The following is a 16,510-nucleotide window of genomic DNA, read 5'->3' as shown; positions in this document are numbered from 1 at the left end:
CAGCTATTACCTGGTACATTACCCCATTAATGTTTCTTTAGATTACTTGAGTTTGATGACTTAGCACATCATCATATTTTAGACAGCTCCATAACATAAGATTTCCTTCAGTCCCCCCCCCTCCCTCCAACTCTTTATTCAAAACATATTCTTAATTTGGCATTTATTAAAAGGCGTCATTTTTAGAATGTGTACAAAGGAATAGCAGAGAAATTGAGATAAGACAAATATCACAGAATATTGTATAATGTGCTGCTGCAGGACATTATACGGTAGCATGGGCTACCTTTTCATTCATTAAGTGATGCATATCATACTAGTGGTAGTAGGTCTCTTCAATAGCAGTTTGATGAAGTTAGCTAACCACTCATCCTAAATGTCTATGACCAAATATAAGTGGTTGAATGAGCATTTATCATGAGGCATATCCTACAGACAATTTTAGTGATAATTTGTCACTTAGCTTTTGCCAGAAGGAGAGGGTTTAGGGTGGATGAACCCCTTTACCTCTTCTGTGTAGACTTTGACTTCTTGAAAAAGAGTGAACCCTCCCCAACTTTTTGCCTTAAAATTAATAAAAGAGAACCTTCAAAAACCTCTTCTTAAGGCCTGTGTGTCAATTTGACTGTGCTTTTAATTTTAAGAATCGTTATGAGGTTGGCTGTTGTCCGATTCCATTCCTATTTTATATTCTAATCATACCTAATAGATGTAGATAGTTTTACAATTACTTTTGATTGTTGAAATCTTTAGCCCATACACCACTAATAACCATTCTTTTTACTCATACAGAATGAAGCATCTTTATTTCACCTCAGTTTGCTGTACTGCAGTCCAGTCCTTGTCGTAAGTAGCTCTATTAGGGTTAGCCTATGTTTATGTTAGTTGAAATTCTTTCAAGAAATCATTTCATTTTAACTTTGAGGAACTAGCACTTTCTTGTGGTGTTGTGAAGAAAGTCATAAACATACCTATCTTATTCATAGTAGAGGTTAGATGTAGTTCTTTTTTTTTAATTTTTGAAATCAAGACTTCTACATAGAGTTGAGTATTAGGTGTCCAAAGTTTATGTATACTCATAACATGAATTGTGATCCTTTATGGGAATGGATGTGATCACCATCAATTGAAATCAGTTATATTTATATGTTCATTGTTTGATTTATTAATGCTAGAGCCTTTGGGCATGTTATCTTTTAATGGACAGAGAAGGCATATGAAACACACCCAATACAAAACCTGTGATTCTATTATAATCTGTCGCTTTCATAATAATTTCTCAAACCATATACAGAAACGGGCTGGAAAATAGTCTGCCATTGTCATCATGATGCCCAGATATTTTCTCCCCACAACTACGATTTATTAAATTGTTAATTTCAGCTAAAGCAGTGGCTATACATAAACATAAAACCTTAAACAAAGTAATCAACCCTAAGGTTGGTTTGGTGGGTGATGGTAGAGTTCACCCAGTATTAAATCTAACATTGCATGAAATTCAAACATCAAGGGGCCAGTTCCTCTTCCTGTGCCAAGCTCTGGTTTCCCAGGGAGATCTGGTACCTGAATTATCATACAGCTTGGGTTGACCTGAGGATACCCAGAGAGGCTTGACCAGGAATCAAACCCGGACCTTCCAGTCAGTAGTTCAATTAGTTCAATGCTCTACCCCTGAACTACTATGGCCCACATGCATATACATGCATTTATTAATCTTGTATACACCTAGCATTATTTTTGTCTAAACCTTTCTTTTCGTCAGTGAATATTAATATATTGGCTGATTGCCTCAAAATACTCCTAAAATGTGTACATTTTATTCATTGTTAGAGTTTAAAAACCACCCACTGCATATGCTCTCAATTATGACACTCTAGGAACTTAAGTGATTATTATTCTAATATCAAGTTTGTATTTTGCAAATTACACTTTTGGTGTTAGACATGGCTGCTATTTCTGAAATAAACTGGACCCTATTTATTAGCTTAGATATCCACTGCTTAAAAGGATCTTCAGGGAAATCCTGCTAAATGTAAAGAGATCCTTCAATAATCCCTAAATTGAATGTTGACAACAAATCCAAAGACATTGGAAAATTGTGAAAGAGGCAAAGCATTCCAAGACGGATTTCAATTCTTCAACTCATGGATTTTTCTGGAAATATTATTGTTTTAATAAAGAGGCCTTCACTCAGTCAAGTTTTCAATTCTATTTTTAATCAATGAGTTTGTATGGCTTGGCAAGTTCTCTACTCTTCTTGAAGTAGCTAAATCATACCCCTTAATAAGGGTAAAGGCTATAAGCAATGCATGAATTTGTATGGGCCTATCTCCCTCATAAATCACTTTGTTTACATTTTGACGTTGTTTTTTAAAAGGACTAATATCATACTTGGAGCCTCGCCATCTTCTATCCATATCTCAGCAAGGTTTCAGGAAAAGATGGCCCCTATCCACAGCTACTTGATATGTCATTAATCAAATATTGTCTGACCTGGACAACAGATCAGAATCCTTAGCTTCATTGCTTGATTTTTATAAGAACTTTTGACTTAGAAAATTGATGGTTTTGGCATAAGTGGTGCATTTTATAGGTGAATCTCGTCTTATCTAGCATAAATGGAAGAAAAAAAGTATTTCCTTAAAAAATGGGACCAATATTGTTTCACCTGCTAAAGAAGTCATCATTTGTAGACCCCGAAGTTTTGTATTAGAATCTTTGCTATTCCTATTGTATATCAATGATCACCCAAGTATACTAGAGTACCAATATCGTAAGTGGATTATACCAATGTTTTAGTTCTTGTCCCTCAATTAACAGTTTAAAGTTCATCTGAAGTGGCATTTCTTTTAAATGGATGGTGTAATCAGAACTTCCTCCTCAATGAAAAAAATAAAATAAAATTTTGACTAAAAAATAAGCCTCTCAGGGCCCTCACAGATAACATGAATTATAAACTTTTCTCATAAAATGCAAGTACTTGTTTCCTGGTTGTTACTGTTGGCAGCCAAGTATTTAGGGACGGTGAAAAATTTCTAAGCTTTGCAGCAGATTTTTTTAACACCTGTTTTTAATATATACATATTTGGGGAGTCGTGTACAACATTCCTCATGCTTCTTCAGGCTCTGATTAGGAAGATCATTCCAGAAAGCTATGAATTCATACAGATAGTTTCACCAAATATTTCTTTGAATGAATAGGATTTATTTGATATGTTTGCATGGATGACAACGTATTATGAAGGCTAAAAAGAGGAGTGGATTGAGGAATCGAAGTTTCAATGAAAAATTGAAAGGTTCTGTCATATCAAAAGGCAGAATATAAATACTGAGTTTATATGGCACTGCCAGGATCCAATTCATGTGTTTTCATTAATAAATACCCTGCTACTGGGCAAATAAAACAGGGCTCAAATTGAGGTTTAACATTTTAACCATTCTCAACTCCCAGTACACGGATTCATCATGTGTTTACACATTTATTTGTTCAAATACCAGAAGAAAATTTTTTTGACCAGGTTTATGAATCATATAATTGTTCTGATGAATCCCAAACATATACATGACTATTATATATTTTTTGTAAGCTCAGCTTTTCCCATTTGGTATCTTTGTAATTTATCATTTTCTTTGAAGTGGAATTTATGTTAGTCGATATGTTTATTTTCATAATGGTTTATAAACTTGCCACAAGTTAAACAGTTTGTTATGGATCTCAAAGGATAAGGATGTAGGAAAAAGGTTTGTAAGATAACTATTTAAGTAATTAGCCTTTGCTTTCAAGGGATTGAATGCCGATATAAAAAATATTTACAGGTGTGATAGCCTTATGAGTCTCCCTGCTATTAGGTGATACATTTTAATAGTCAGTCCTAGTAGTTTTTTTGCTTTAAGATGCCTGATTGAAGCTGTTCTTTTTAGTTGTGCACATTTTCATTTTTGAAAAATGAAATTTTTCATAGTAATGTGCTCTCCTGTTCCTCTTCTCTTGATGGAACTCATGAATATTGATGTTTAATTAGTGAATAAATTATAATTATTTTTAAATCATATTTTTAGTACATCACATTTTTTTAAAATATCTTAGTGTCCTATGCTTGAGTTTGGAAATTTCTAAGTTAAATACCATGATAACCTATTACAGTTGTACCTTTTGACAGAGTGCATTACTGGAATCCAGTAAATAATATTCCTCTCCATATTCCTATTCCACCCAAACTAATCTGCCCCCCCCCCCCAATAGATCCTTCTTAGACCCTCATCACTAACCCCCTCAAATATGGGTGCCATCTTACTCACCCTGAAATATGTGCCACTGCTGTTGCAATCCTTGTCTCCATTGATTAAAATTGAGATTTATTAAGAACTTTTGGAGCTTCCAATAATAAGTGCCAATTACATTTACAGCGAATAAATAAAGAATTAAGTCATTAATTCTAATCAAAATAGTTGATGAGATTTTTCAAAAATGAATGTACAGTCAATCCATTTCTTCATTGCATAATTTTGGTTAAGGAAGTAGGCAATTTTTAGGCTTAGAATTGACACCTACATATATAGTAAGTCAGTTCCTTGGTGCCTCCATGATTTAAATATGTATTCTCTCCATTAATAGTGGAAAAAAATACCAAGTATAACTCCACTTGTCTTAATGTGGCCGTTATTATCATTTAAACAGTGAATTTGAGCTTTTGAAAGGGGTTGGTAAAGAATAGCTGCTTCAATGGGAGAACTTTGTATTTCTGTGGGCGACACGAGAAGACGATATGCTGGTAGCATTAATCCCTATATAAATGCAATGTTTAATTTATGAAGAGAATTTTTTTATTCATGGCATTCCCCTAGGTCAGTTTTTCATAACTTCTCCTCTCACACTACATTTCCAGAAAATCGATGCCGAGATGCGACGACAACGCAGGTTGCCGACATCAAGAAGTTCAGGGAAACAGTTGAGCAACGTAATACAGAGACGGCATACATGTATTCCTCTAATCCCAGTTCGCAATAAAACCGGAAGTGGGCTTTAAAGATTGCCTTTTGAATTTTTATCTGAGTCTCCATTGCTGGAACAAAGTGAAGTAATTACATTCATCAATATTCGCCCTTGCCATGCAGCTCACCTCCACAGCACCAAGGTAGGCCATTGTGGATATATTTTCCAAGCATTAACATTTATTTTGGCTCTCCCAAGTCAGCTGTGATTTTTTCGCGCATCTTCCCTAGCTGTGTTCGTGCCAACACGCATGTCGTGAGCGTCAGAATTATTTCACGTGGAAAATGTGAAACCGTCTTTGATTTTTTCAATAAACAATTGAAAATATTGAATGGTGCAAGCTTTTTTTCCGTAAAAATGCGGACATTACATACAGCAGTTTTTCGTGTCTAAAAATGAAACCAGCAGGGACATTTTCCAAATAATTTCATGGAAATTATTTACTTCGATATTTAAAAATAAATTTAAAACATGCAACGCACATCGCAAATGAATTTTTATGACATTTATTAATTCTAGTGATGAGCTCCTTCGTTTAAATTACTTCACATGAAGTGATGTTATTCAGGATCACTTTGAAATCGACATGCAAAACAGGAAACACGTTGCTTTTAGGGAAATTAGCAGAGTTACTCGCGATAAATATCTTCGAAATTCCCTCAACGTTTACACTGGCGTTCTTATTGCTGTGTACCATCGAGGAGTCGGCTTTTTTAAAACTCTCGTTTCTCACAATGATTTGTTATTTCTCAAATTGAATCCCGTATTTTATGTGTCCTGGAGAATCTCATTCAGTATCGCAATGAGCCTATTTAATATCGAGCAGTCAAGCATCAGTTAATATCTGCATCGCGCATATTGCGCCGTCCTCTTGTCTTTTCCCTCCAAAATTGACCGGGTTGGAAGATGAGGAAATATACTCTCGAGCAATCTATTTTCCTTGCATGCTTTTCCCAATGAGGTGCTGCAAAGAAAATGTTGTCGTGGCTACTGCTCCACCCTTTTCACACCCCCTTGGTTGGGTTCAACATTCGGTAGTTGGAACCTCACAACCTCTAGACGACACCCAGCTGATTTTTAGCCCGACGTTTCGATTGCTCCCTCCCTCTCGCCCTACGGTGTCGGGGGAGGGTTTAGAGAGAAGGGGTGGGATGGATACCCCACAACCGGGACGCCAAGTGTAGTGCACTCTTGCAGCCGCCCTGCCTCTCCAGGTAGGCAGGCATCTTACCCCTCCTTGCAGTTGGTGCAAGGGGGGTAATTCATTCGGCCGGCTGCGCTCACTTTCTCTGTCAGTCGAGGACCACTTAGCGACGGTGGTTTCCTTTATATTTGGATTGCTCCCTCTCGCCCTAGTATGTTTTAAAACGACAGCTGGCAATCATGAATGGAATTTTATCGCTAAGGAATCGCGAAATATTATTGTTGTAAAATTTTTGCCGTGATGATAAACTCGTATTTTTCTCGATTAGTGCCCGTGTTTAATACTAATATATTATATATATTATAATAATAGTATGTCGGGGATGAATATGGTATATTTTCATATCAGTGACGTTTTGTTGGTTCATGTTTCACTTCAATTGTTGTTGACTAACGCAACAAAGCAGAAATCCAAAGGTTGTCGTAATTTCTGGTGTTTCCGTTGAGGTTGACTGGAGAAAATCAAGTCAAAGCGATGGAACCATTAATCAACCACCCCCAAAGAAAATGGGCCTGGAGGTGATGATATTTTTCCAAACGATCGACCAAAATCTGAAGTAGCTTGTTCGTTCATCCCACTCATGATTTTTTTCTCTGGCTGCTGGTGAAGGTCAAATTGGTGTTGGACGATGCCAACAGGCATGGTGGGCTTGTCACTTTCCGCAATCATTCGAAAATTAAAAATAATTGGACAGTTAATTATAATAGAGAATCACATATGAAACAAAAGTTACTATACATATTTTAGCTCGCTATGAGGTGGCGAAGGAGTTGTTAAATTTTGAATATGTGAGTGAGTATGTGTGTATGTACAAGTATGTTACATACTTGTATGTTATGACTGAGATATTCATGTTCGTCATTTGAGGTAGTTAATGTTATAAATGTAAAGTAGTATTCATGAATAAGCTGGACTCGAAATTTTAAGAGTCACAATATTAGATTTCCTTTAACCATTATTTAATTGAAAATACAAATGTGTGATTTTTCTAATGCCATAATAAAAATTCCATGGTGTGTGTGGGAATCAAATAAATGGCCGCGAATGTAAATTCCCGTTTGGCTTGAATTACGCACCATGTGGATTGTTTCTGCGACCATCGACATTTTATTTAATAACTATTTCCGTGATTCCTGAAAATATTATCTGTCTCTTTGGTACTTATGAATGAGTGTGTGCTATACGTTGGATTGGAATTCCGGCACAAAACAATTTTTTCAGTGCAAACTTTATCATATTTGTGCTATCAATTGAGTAAGATTTTCCCGCAAGATTACTGTTTGTCTCTTAGACGAGTAAAATTCATCAGTAAGGTGACGCATCTGTAGTACTCTTAAACAGAAGTGAAATGTGCCTTAAAATGTTTATTCGCCTATCATTTTAAATGTGGTTTTTAAGGTATGACTTTGGTCCTCATATGTTAAAAAGTTTTTTCCAGATCAGAAATTTGGCATATTAAATCTTTGTGCATGTGTTACCAATTTCGTTTTCTAAAGGGTATCATATTATGTTAAGGGCGTTAAACTAGTATTTTTCCGGGGAGGATATCATTGTGTTCGAGATACTAGTAGTAAAACCTATTAATTCAACAAAAATAATTGCCTGGGAAGTTTCCTTTATAAAGACCAAGAGAGAGTAATGTTAGAAATTGGAGAGTTGAATGATGCCCCCCAAATGGAATAAATCGTTGTGAAAGAGATTGAGCGTTCCGATGGCCCGTAGAACAGTGGTGGTGGCAGAAATAATTATCATTCATGTCAAGATCGAAGGTTATGAGGCGAACGAAAGTAGTGTACTCATGAGTCTGTTCTTCGATGTCACGCCTGGTAGAGACGGCTCATCACCTCATTGGGTTAACCTAGTTAAATGAGAATGTAAATTTGAAAATGTTCTTTAGGAAAGTCACGGAAAATGCAATAATCATGATGGTCACAATTAACGGGGTAATTACTCAGGGCAACTTCTGGTCTCGGGGCACACGATCCAACACCCTGAATTTCAGTGGTAATTATGCCTTTCTAAATAACTTGATGGTTTGAGCATCGGCATGACAAGTGGAAGGTCTGTGGTGCGAGTCCTGGTCAAGGAAACTTTTTTATGCTTTGAATTTCCAATCCTCTGCCTTCCCTTCTGAACCTTGTGTTCGTTCTAAATGTGTATTTCAAGTCTTTTCATATCCATATATAGAATATATATATATATATATATATATATATATATATATATATATATATAGAATATATTTTCTGCGTTTGGGGGGTTGTCATACTTGAATGTATGCGAGTGTTTGTGTGTGCCTTGGATTACTTAAGGGCCCGGGTTCGATTCCCAGGCAAGCCCCTCTGGGCGGCTGCAGCTTCACCTAAGATATGTGATTTTTTTCGGATACTAGATCTTCCTGGGATACCATTACCGGCATAGGAAAAGGAACTGCCCCCCTTACCCTGATGGGTGAATTTCACACGCCGCGCCGTCGGGCTTAGTTCTGGGTGAACTCTACCATCACCTACTAAACCGACCTTCGGGTTGACTACTGTGTTTATGGTTATATATATATATATATATATATATATATATATATATATATATATATATATATATATATATATATATATAATATTTCTTTATGTATGTTTTTTAACAATTCCGATTTTTAAAGTGCAAATAGATGTTTGCTGTGCATATTCGCATTAAGACAACACATTTGGCATTTAAAGCTAGTAATCAGGTTTTGCGTGCGAATAGTCGGGTAAAACATATCAGCCATGCGTGCCTTGCCGTCAGAAAGTACGCAAATAAACGAATTGAAATTTCTTTAATCGGGAATCTACATACAAATGTCTGCCATCACGAAGGCCTTAACGCTTATATTTGGAAACAAGATATTGGGGGAGTTGCGCTTCTTTCTTTCTCTTTTCTCTCCCTCTTTTCAAAGAAAGGTCTCGGATTGATATTGAAATTTCCTGGAAAGATCTCAGGCTGGGACGATATTCACTTTCACAAAATCATCCGTTAAGCGTATCTCTTCGCTGAATTTTTTCTTGTCGTACATCTTTTCTTGAACATTTTAACTCAAGATTGCTCCGTGACGGGTGTCTCGATTTTATTCAAATCAACTTTATTGCTTTATTCTCAGAGTAAAAAGACTTTTTTGACCAAATATTGCCTTCTTTTTTGTAAAATCTGGCTTGAGGTGGTGCATTCTTGGCAATGGTATCCAGGCATAAGAGGAAATAATCATTTGAAATTAAAAACTAAATAATTTAAAGAATCAATTAAGATTTGATTGATTCATCACAATCATGTAAAACTCATTTTGTAATCATCGTGTAGCTTTCATTAAATCCTTTAAGATTTCAATTTATGCGTAATAGGGTTGTAAGCCCAATATATTAAATTGCAAACAGACGCCCAATTGATACGTGGAGCACTCCATAAAAATTCCATCGAGTAAAAATATTTCCTTAACGATTAATTCGCGTGGGAAGCTTAAATGCACTGTTGGTGGAAAAACATTTTTATACCCCTTTTAAACTTAATTCTTTTGTAGATCGCAAAGTTTACGGGGAAAATAAAACAAAAAGAATGACTATCAGTAATCAGATCACTTCCTATTGATCAATTTTAGTCTCAGTGTAAATTGCTATTTTCTAAATAAAAATGTCAATTTTTATTTTCGTATTTCTCAGATAAGTAGTTTGAGTTGTCGTTCTAGCAATTACCAATTTAACAAAAAATAAACACACGGATGGCCATCATCGGAAAATTGGCCAAGATGTGTTCTGGGGATCTTAGAGAGTACATTTTCTCGAAAATCAACGAGTGGTTTTTGTTTAGCGTCGACAACCCTTAACCTACTTCCCTCTGGAGAAAATAAATGAGCCCTAGGGTAAAGACCAATTAAACGAAGATCATTTCAGTTACAGGAAGGGAAGGAGAACGCGTAACGCCAACACGTTGGAATGAATGGATTCATTTAATGAATTTTTCGCAGTGGAGGTACAAGCATCTTGTTCCAAGCCTTCGTGTTTCACAAACTTTGCAACTATACATAGCGGGTGGAGAGTGAAGATGGACAGTGATAGGCAAGGAAGTGATGCGTGGATGCCCATTATCGTGCTTGCTTTACAACTTAAAAGCAGAGAAACGTTACGAGAAGGGCCTCGAGTAAATGATGATGAAAGTTGTTGGGGATCCATAATTAAAAACTTTGATGTTTCCATTAGTTTTTAATGGTCAAAACACTGCACAAAGCGTTTCACTGCCATGTAGCATGATCATGTGCACATCATCACTACCCTGTGACATCATCATGGGTAGCGTTTCAAACCCGTTTCTCTGAGTTCGGGGCAAATAATTGCGGAAACTACGAAGTTTTTATTTTATGTATGGTTGTCCATAGCCTTCACGTATATGTAGTTATCAGCGAGACGATTAAACCATTTATATTGCGCATGAAGTTTTATTAAATGAAGAATAGGGTAGGCAAATGGAGAATGAGATAGCGAATAGGTATTTTAGACATGATGGTTTGGAAGAATGACTCAAAGACTAAGGGAGTAGTTTTGGAATATTTATTTAAGTTCGTGTTTAATGCAATTAATTTTGTGGTTTACAAAATTGTATAATGGTTTTCAGAGACCTGCCATAGCAAAACTTCCTCACTACCTCAATTCGGTGGGCATAATAAATTAATAACCCTTCTGGCAATGCAGTAACCCTTAACGTGGCACTGTGAAATATTTCCTATGGAGTGCAGTTTTGGAATTATTTTCCATATTTTTTTGGGGATAAAGATTATGGTCTGACGAAAATTTAATAAATTTTCGAATGCAAGATACTGAGGCAATTAGGCAGACGAAGCCAATGTTGCACGCGTTCCATCGATGCACATGCGAAGTCGAGATCAATTGATTTCCTCGGACTTCCTAGGACTTGATGGCTTCTTTTGTCATTTCTTGCTCACTGTATTTATCTTGTAAACATTCTATACCCTTCGCCTCTTTGCCCTTTGCTCTGCATCGGGCTTTCTGATTCACGAAGTGGCTTTTCTTTGAATGTTTTTTTTTAATGTTTCATGATTTCTGAAAATTGCTATTACATAATGACCTAACATCTGAGATGTATAAATGATTATAATCTTCACATAGTTGACGAATTATAATATGTTTCACCGTGAACATAAATAAAAATTTTTTAAATGCTTTGGCGAATTAAGATTCTCAGCATAATTTAGTTAGGGATATTGCCAGATTTCATATATACTAAAAATGTGTTATGTGATGTACAAACTTGAAATTGATTTCATCCTTTTGAAAATAAAATTATTAATGTTCACTTAATAATTTGTATATCTTATTAAACATTTTTGTGACGCTCCGCAAATGTTCTTCATCTATTTCTAATCTCCTTTTCGTCCTTCATCCATTATTCTTCCGTCAGGTACAAGAATGAGCATAAGGATGCCCTTGTATCTCTTGACAATGTTCGCGTATAGACGCTCATATTGGATCAGACGTTATCTTAACCTATGCTCTTCTTGCCTTGCATTTTGAAAAGGGTTCGTTTGTAGACAGAGAATTACTTTAGTTGGAGGGGGAGACTTTCTCACCTCCCATTTAACAGAGACGTTGGTCGATCAATCACTCAATCTATCCATCAATGCTCCCTGCCGCTTCCGTTTTCATCCTGTGGTCTTTCATCTGTTGGTTTAGTGGAAGATGGGATACTGTGGTCTCAATTTCCTTCGCAATAAGTCCATTAGCTCACGGCTGACTTTTTCCATTCCACCCAACATCTGCTCCCACTCATCGTCCCTCCTGCTCCCTCCTGCTCTCTTGTCTTTTCCCCCTCTCAGCTCTTGTTTCATATCTCATGCCTTCTTCCTTCATCCTACGAATTCAGCCAGGATGGATAGCTCAGCTCGGAGCCGAGATGAAAAAGAATAAAGAAAGCGCAAGCCGAGAGAGTAGATGAGGATGAAAATCCCTAGGGAATGGAAATACACTAGTTATATCTTCTCTCTCCATGGACGAGTGCAGGGATTGGGTGAGCGTATTGAGGATTTCAATTATAATTTATATCGACCTCATACTCCGTGACTTCATAACTAGTAATTCATCCATGAATAAATATTGCTCACTTGAGAGGAAGTCGACGTTTAACAAGTTCAAGAAGAGGTTACTGTTGGAGAACTTTAAATTACTCTTCATTGATGAAAATAAAATGAATTTCTCCCATTTATTTATTTTCTTGTTAAATTTGGTGATTAAACTCGTTAGTTATCTGTAAATAAAGCCCATACATTTCCCATCATATTTACAGGACTCCGCAATCGGTGATTATATGCAATTTAGTTTTTCGATTTGGCTCTATTGAATCTTGACTCATTTTGTAAAAACGAACATAAGTGATTCAGAATGCTTTCTTATATCGGATCTGGTTCCCTAAAATCTGCAGCGGAAAATAAATATTTAGATTTTTAGATTTACTTCTCTCATACATGTATGTTCGTAATTCATTTTACACCACACCATTCCTTGTTTGTCTCCCCCAGTGCAAATTATAATGTGGTAGCGGTTTAATTATTTCTTAAAATATAATTAACTAACGTTGATATTCTTTTCTCCTTAAATTATTTCTTCTTTTTGTTGTTAGTTGACTTAATGTATTGATTTTGAATAAAGTGGGAGCTTATTTACCGAATCAATTTCTTTTAGGATGAGCAAAATTGATGAATGGTCTTAAATCAGCGTTGCTGTTTCTATGTCACTTGTGTCATAGTTTGTCGGCAGTTATTAACTTTCAGGCTTCATTCCATTTAAAAATATTTTCTATCAAGCATATTTTTTAGAGGAATTGACACGGTTTTATATTCATGAATTCGCACTAATAATCTTCTGGGCTCACTGAGAACATTGATTGATTTACTTGACATATGTGGGACACAGAATAAGGGCGCCATTGGTACTTGAACCTGCTGGTACATTGTGCCATACTCTGATTACCCGTTTAGACCTTAGCCCCCAATATTTAATGATGAGTGACTTTGGCTTTCCGGAGCCCAGGTGTAGTGTAGATGCTGAGATACTGTTAGGATTGGTTTTTAATCAATTCCGTCCTGAGCGGTACTTGTTACTGAAGGAATTCGTAGAAATATCACGAACCACGTTGATACATGTTTTCTATGTTCATTTTAGTAGAATGAATGACTTTAAATCATATATTCCTCCGAATGTTTACCTGTCTAATTATATCGTAGGTATTTCCGTAGCTTGGTCTAATGGTGCAACCTAAACAAAGAATCAGGGATCCATGAAAAGTCACTTACTATTTTCACAAATATCAATGCCACAAGCTTAAATCTACTTTAATATAAATTAAATTTTATTCCATGAAATAGTTGACCTAATGCTTGATTTTGATAAATAATCATGAAGAAATTCACAATTTAGAACATTGTTTAAAAAGGAAGGTAAGAAAAGTATTTTAATGCATACCATTTCAAATAAAAAATATGCTTATTTAGTACATGATTTCAATTTAAATGCATTCAATTTGTCTCTCTGCTTTGTCACGTAAAAAATTAATAATATAAAATTTACATAAAGTTAAAAAATCGCCATATTCGATTACATTCGTAAAATTTTGACTGCTTCTCAGATTGGATTATAAAAGGATTGATGAGTGCGTGGGTTTGATTGCTTTTGGTCAATCAGAAAAATCTTAAATAATCCCTGACTGAGACTACGCCATTGTTAGTTTAAAAATATATTTCGCGAAGCTGCCATGTATTGTCTACCTAATTCGCGTATTCATCATACAGGAAGAGAATGTTCGAAGCTTTTCAGCGATGCCAAAATTTGATGGAGCAGTAGAAAATTGCTTGAGATTTTATCGAGGCTTTTTGCTCCCTCAATTGGCTAATGCACGTTGTTATATCTAAATATTGCCAGGTTTCGTGGTCATGGTCGCGTGGAAAATCAAATGCTCCAAAATAGACTATAAAGGTGGAAAAAAGAGTTTTCCGATTCCGATCCATTTTTGTATTGAACTATTGTTCCATTTGCACCAATTGAACCATTTATTTAGAATCTGTTGCCCTGGCCACGACAGAAATTCATCGCAAACTTGCAGTATTATCTAGGCTATTTACTTCTACCAGTAGGTGAAAGACCTAAAAGGTTTCTTTTTTTTAATCATTTGGATTTAACGATAAAATCGTCCGGGAGAGCCTGGAAGACGGAGCGATTCTCCGGTAAGCGTTGAATCACACCCTAAACCTTAAAGCTACAAGCTCTATGCTCGCACCACCTTCCTCCCTCCCACACTCTCTTTCGCGTGCTGGACTTCCTCGCGTGCCATGCGTTCGTCAACTCGAATAAGGCCTCCCGCATTTACTCGACGCTTTCGGACGCAATTCTTGCTTCGAGGATTCCACCTTCATGTTCGCTCACATCTTGTCGGGTCAACGACTATGATGCCAAGGCCGAAAGCCCTCACGCGAATACTGCTGGTTGGTAATGCAGAGTCGAAATGTCTCCCAGGGGGCAAATGTATAGTCCACATAAAAAGAAAGAATATAATAAGTGACTTGAGGGTGCATTAAAATGGAGGGATACAGTCGACCGATCATTCAATGAATGAATATTGCATGAATACATAATTAGAAAAAACTGGCTGACAATATGATGTCACACTTTCTTCATTTTTATGTGTGATTTTTCGGAGCGCTTTCAAAGAAATGTCAGCCAACACGATCATCCTCATCACGGATTAAGTATGTTGTCTGTTCCAACGTCCATTGCTTTCTTGGTCTTCCTGTTTCTCTACAATATCCTCGTTCGGATTTCATTGTACATTTTTGGATTCCTCTGTCATACATTCTTTTAACATAAGCGCATGGTATTAAATCTGTATGTTTAAGGATTTAATGTTTTCATTTCTGATTTGAATCTCTTTTTCTGCAACAAAAAATTAGGATTAATTGGAAGAGTGCTGGGTAAATGTGATGAAAAGGTCAAAAAGAAATGTTATATCTCGCTGGTTAGACCATATTTAAAATATGCTGCTAGAATATGGGATCATCATGCGGTTGGATTGATTGCCGAATTGGATCGCGTGCAACGTAGAGGAGCTAGATTTGTAAAACATCGTTATGATAAACTTAGTAGTGTATCCAAAATATAAGAGGAGCTAGGTTGAGAACCTCTCACTGAGCGAAGGTTAAATTACAGATTAAATTCTTTAAATTCGGGTCAAAATTAGTCTGGTGTGTGTTCACCCCCTATCACACACCCTAGCAGTGGCTTGCGGGGTACTAAATTATCTATCTGACCAGTAGAAGAGTATTTCAGCAGCTTGTGATTTTCTTTCCTCTGTTTCCCTGTTGACTCATGTTTTCCACTCTTATACTATATTAAGATTGAAACTTCATCACTTTTATAAAACTTCACCCTATTTACTTAAGTCTTGGGGAACCGTCATATTTATTAAAAACAACCGGGTTAGCTGAGATTGGTTTTTTGATTTGAGATTTTTTTGAAATGCAAAATGTGAGGTCGAGGAGTTAAAAAACCGTCATATATGCAGGTACTTCATTTATTCAGGTAAATATGGTAATGAGGTCACCCGCTTTTTCCCCTCATTTTGGTTGTTTTTTTATGAATACTCTTTTGAACAGATAAACCAAAATCACCCTCTTTGGCATCAAAACTGTCAGCGGTGGCCCAATGTGCCCTCAGTTGGCCGTCTGAGGTTTACGAGATTGTCTTTTATTCGTCTTCGGCCAAGTACTCAACGCACGTCTCAAAATATCTATCCTCCTCATGTTGAAGGAAGTGCCTCCTCTCTCTCCCTCACACTCTCTCTCTCACTGGGATCACGTGTTGTTGGTTGCAAGCCAGTTGCCACTACCCTCCATTCAGACGAAATCGCTTTTCTGCACCTCTGTAATCAACCCCCTCCTCTCTTACTAGGGTCGTTCAATAAGTCCAAAAGAAAAAAATAGAAAACTATTTAGTTTGGGTATATTTTTTCTATTTAAACATTATCTCCTTTAACTGTATCTGTGTTGGCGATGACCTCGTTCGAATCGTTTTCCGCCGAGCCATTTTTTACCAAGTTTGGAGAAAAAAATGTAGGGTCAATCTGGGAGCCAAATATGGTGAATACTGTGGATGATAAAGGTAAACAAATGATAAAGATATAGAAATGTTAACACGCGATGTTAACTATAATTTGAATTTAGGAATTGCAAATCGTATGGTGTGAGAAGTGGGGCACAATTGTACAATATACTTACACAAGCATAC

At 36.4% G+C, this 16,510-nt stretch overlaps 1 protein-coding gene across 1 annotated transcript in view; it reads left to right on the top strand.

Moving 5' to 3' along the window:
* Positions 1-5,022: 5,022 nt before the first annotated feature.
* Positions 5,023-16,510, top strand: part of SNF4Agamma (SNF4/AMP-activated protein kinase gamma subunit) — a 426,140-nt gene continuing 414,652 nt past the window's right edge. The window contains exon 1 of the mRNA XM_071595647.1: positions 5,023-5,135. The gene's annotated coding sequence lies outside the window, so the exon portion shown is untranslated. The remainder of the gene's footprint in view (positions 5,136-16,510) is intronic.

Source organism: Hetaerina americana, unplaced genomic scaffold, assembly GCF_022747635.1.
Source record: "Hetaerina americana unplaced genomic scaffold, ioHetAmer1.1.p SCAF_7, whole genome shotgun sequence".
NCBI lineage: Eukaryota > Metazoa > Arthropoda > Insecta > Odonata > Calopterygidae > Hetaerina > Hetaerina americana.
Note: the sequence above shows the minus strand (reverse complement) of the source record. Positions and strands in the feature narration are given on the sequence as shown.